Source organism: Coregonus clupeaformis, unplaced genomic scaffold (genome assembly GCF_020615455.1).
Source record: "Coregonus clupeaformis isolate EN_2021a unplaced genomic scaffold, ASM2061545v1 scaf0221, whole genome shotgun sequence".
Classification (NCBI taxonomy): domain Eukaryota; kingdom Metazoa; phylum Chordata; class Actinopteri; order Salmoniformes; family Salmonidae; genus Coregonus; species Coregonus clupeaformis.
This window is the reverse complement of record NW_025533676.1, coordinates 370,935-375,759: the sequence shown is the minus strand read 5'-3', so window position 1 is coordinate 375,759 and position 4,825 is coordinate 370,935.

Below are 4,825 nucleotides of genomic sequence, written 5' to 3'. Positions count from 1 at the left end.
GTGTTTTTCAGTGTATGCAATGACAAGAAAAAGCAACTGTTCTGCCTGCTATTTGTTACGTAGATTCCGGTTCTTTTGGTACATGCTCTGCCTGGATTGGACGATAACATTTCCATGACGTATTACTATTGGTAGACAAATATGTCAGTCACTCATGGCACGCAACGAATACATGTCTTGGAGAGTAGTTGTCTGTACCTACGGCAGCGAATGAGAGGGGTGAACACTATGACCACACGAGGGCAGTGATATCCATTATTTTCCAGGTAAGTCAGATGACTGTCTGCATAAAAGTTGAGGGATACTTTTAATACCTTCACTTTCATCCTCATCAGACACTGATATAAGAACTGCATTTTGTTCTGGGCAAAATATGTTAACTAACAGGTATGTTTCTGCATTTACTTCTGTTCAATGTCATGAGGAGGTAAATTATTTATGAATTATTAAATCAATAATAACACCATTTATGTAGTCAATCTTTAACAACTTCTTGATTCAATTAATGTTGTCATAAAAAGTTGCACCTCTACATTGACACATTGTGTTTCATTTAAAACAGTTGATTATGTATGACGTATAGCGTTGTAAAACAGGCTCAATATAGCCAGTTAAAGCATTATACTGGCAGATTGCAGGCTAAAAGTACATTAACAATGTCATTATACAAAAACTTGTATGTATACCGGTATTATATTTGTTTGTTTTAATTATTGTCTTCATTATCTCCATTATTTTGCTGTGGACAGTAGTTGGCATGTTGGCCTCTGTGTGCCCCACTGATAAGTCTGTTACTATATTCTGCCATACAGACATTAATTTTTTTGGGGAAAATAGTGATTGAGATGGATCATAGGGTGATAATTCCAGATATGTATTTTCCAACATTTTCCAACCTTTCTTTCAATAAACCCCAGAAGCCATCCTAGATGTGGTCTCAAATTCAGATTAACATAATACAATTAATCATACTTTGCTATATGAGCCACATTACAATTCCCACCAAGTCATCCCACCAAGTGTTCGCGACCCGGGTTTGCTTCCCTTCCCCTGCTAACTACATTGGTGTCAGAAGTAGGATGGCGGTTGTGAGGCCATCGAACTCAAGGCCCGGACGTGTGAGGGGTCTGAGTAGTCGAGCACGGGCCTTCCCATTCAGAGGGGCAGTGTAACGATCCTCGCTAAATGAGCTACGTTGCAATTCCCACAAAGTGAGTTAACCCTATTGGTAAGATGAGTTGGGTGTTTGCCTTACTCATACCAGCAACCTAGCTTCACTTCCCTGCCCCACCATTCGCTACAATACCATTGGTAATACAAAGTAGGCATACAGTCTATCAAACGTTGAAGGTTCGGCCTGGGTAGAATTTCATTAACTAGACACAGACAGACTCTGGAGAAGAAGAAGGGAAACCCTGACACAGCCACAAGAGTGTGAAATATGAACCTAGTAAACATGTGTTTGCATAAAGCACATTATATGTGGTGCCAAAATATGAAGATGTCTTCTTGACATGTTATGTAACACAGACACTAGCCACTATCTAACAATGAGGTTTTGAGGCGGTACTTAAAAAGCTGTAGTGTACCCTTACAGACAGGCAAAAAAGCCTTATCTGAGGAAGTGATGGGGGAAATTGCGATACTATTGTTTCTTTTTTGCTTTTTTAATTTATTTATTTTTGTTTGGGGGTAGATCAGCTTTAATATTGCAGATAGATTGTAACTTCCATCAATGTAATTGTCTGCATCACATCCAATCCCCCATATGTTTTTTCTCTCTCGCATATATATATATATATACATATACAGTGGGGAGAACAAGTCTTTGATACACTGCCGATTTTGCAGGTTTTCCTACTTACAAAGCATGTAGAGGTCTGTAATTTTTATCATAGGTACACTTCAACTGTGAGAGACGGAATCTAAAACAAAAATCCAGAAAATCACATTGTATGATTTTTAAGTAATTAATTTGCATTTTATTGCATGACATAAGTATTTGATACATCAGAAAAGCAGAACTTAATATTTGGTACAGAAACCTTTGTTTGCAATTACAGAGATCATATGTTTCCTGTAGGTCTTGACCAGGTTTGCACACACTGCAGCAGGGATTTTGGCCCACTCCTCCCTACAGACCTTCTCCAGATCCTTCAGGTTTCGGGGCTGTCGCTGGGCAATACGGACATTCAGCTCCCTCCAAAGATACATATACACATTCATACATATACATACATATATATACACATATCCTTAAAAAATATATATTTTCCTTTATTACTTTCCAACCCCATGACCCCTTCCCTAATTGGAGTAAACTAGTGAACAACAACGCTTAGGCCTCTACTTCCAGCTTATACGGTATATACATTTTATGGACACTGTCAATTTTACAATAATTCTATTTTGTTTGTTTTTACGCCTGAACTTCCTCTACCCTCAAACTCTCCGATCATTTTCATGATGTCCATCCGGTTTGCTTCTATATGCCATGTCTTTCTAACTGCGCTCTTTCACAAAAGCTCTCAACCAATAATCTATATACTTATTATGGACACAGTATGCTTTACATTAGTTATCTTGTTGTTATTAGTTGTTGTTAGTTGTTATAATAATAATAATAATATGCCATTTAGCAGACGCTTTTATCCAAAGCGACTTACAGTCATGCGTGCATACATTTTTGTGTATGGGTGGTCCCGGGGATCGAACCCACTACCTTGGCGTTACAAGCGCCGTGCTCTACCAGCTGAGCTACAGAGGACCATCCTTCAGCTCCATTCAACACCTCCCATCTATCTCTTAACACCATCCATATTGGATTTCTATTTGCCATATATTTTTCAACTGTACTGTGATGTTTCACAAACGTTCTGAACCCTTCTATTCTCATTGTTTCTACAGATTGTAAATTGAAAATATTTTTTTTTGCTAAAAGTATTATTATATTATTGACCGATTGACTATGACTTTTCAGATCACCCAATAGTGCTATCTGCAGGGTTAGCTCCAGGTAAATATTGCAATCCTTCAGCCATTCCTGGACCTGTGACCAAAAACAAGCTACAAATGGACAGTACCAAAACAAATGAGCTAATGATTCTGTCTCTTCGCAGCAAAATCTGCAGAGCTGGGAAGATTGTATCCCCCATATAAATGACATTCTATTGGAAGCAAGAATTGTGTATAATAATTTACATTTTAAAATTCATAAACACTATGCCATCGGTACGTCAAAAACCTATTCCCAAATATTATCTATATGGGACGGCTGTCAATCCTTTGGTCCTAAAATGAAACGTATGCTTTTTTATTTATCACAATTTTCTTTAATCAATTATGTTCTTTAATGCAGGGCAGCCAAGTTCCTTACTTCTTCCCCCTTCCACTTTCCTATTCCATTTTTGCGGTAATGCTGCAATTATTTGGTTGTAATTTTGGGTAGAGCAGTCATTTCCATATGTTTTTGTTAGCTGCATGTGCTACATAACGCCACCAGTCCTACCTATGATATCATTTACGAAGATTATACCTTTAAAAACAATTTTTTTAAACAATAATGGTTTTCATCAATTAGTATATATGAGTTTAACCACAATATTTGTTGCATTATTTGTTCTGTTGTTTCTGGAGGATTCAATTGAAACTGCAACCGATTTCCTTTTCAAATAACTGAAAGTGAGAGGTTGTAATCTGAATAAAGGGAAAAAGGCCATTCTTGACCATGGGGTGAGACAATCTTACAAATTTTCTACAGAACCAGTTGGGATGTAAGTATAACTTTTGTATGACTGAAGCTTTTAGTCATAGGTCTAATGCTGTAATATGTAATAATAGACAGGTATTTACAGGTATTTACAAATAGACAGGCATTTACCTTTCCATGGTAGCAAGATCTTATCTATTTTTGCTAACTTTCTATTAAAATGTATTGGAGTGAGATCATTTATTTCATTTGGGATATGTATTTCGAGTATATCCACATCACCATTAGACCATTTTATTGGTAAACTACATGGTAATGTAACATTTTAATTTTTTTGTGATCCAATACGTAATATAGTACATTTATCATAATTTGGTTGTAATCCAGAGAGGTTAGAAAATGTATCTAGATCCTCTATGAGGCTGTGGAGGGAATGAAGTTGTGGATTTAAAATCAAATGTGGTGAATCATGGGTGACTCCGTCATTTGTAACCAGTTTCATTAAATTCATTTTGGTAGCATTTCTATGTTGAAGATTAAAAAATAAATTTGGTGCATTTTTCCCCATATTCCATCCAGTTTACTTTATTTTTATAATATATTACACTTGATCTTTCTTGAATAAGTTTCTCCATTTCTCTAATTTATTCTGAGCCTCTATGTTAGAGTTTTTATTGCTATCTATCTGTTCTGTTAGACCTTCTATTTCCTTTGTTAGTATGGACTCTTTTGACCTAAATTGCTTTTGTTTTCGAGATGAGTACTGAATTGCATGGCTTCTAAATGCACATTTAAAAGTGTCCAATACAATATTTGCTGTACCTATGTTATGTCGGAAAAAATCAGTTATAAATTCCTCTGTCCTGGTTAAAAACAAATTATCATCCAATAGGCTTTGATTAAATTTCCAATATCCTCGCCCACGTGGAAATTCAGTAAGAGTAATGTATATGCTAATTATATGATGATCCAACCGCATTCTGTCCCCTATCAACACTTTTTAAACCTTTGTTGCCAACGAGAATAACATAAGAAAGAAGTAAAGACGACTAGCTTGATTGAGTCTCCGCCATATATATCTCACTAGGTCAGGATATTTAAGCCTCCATATACAGT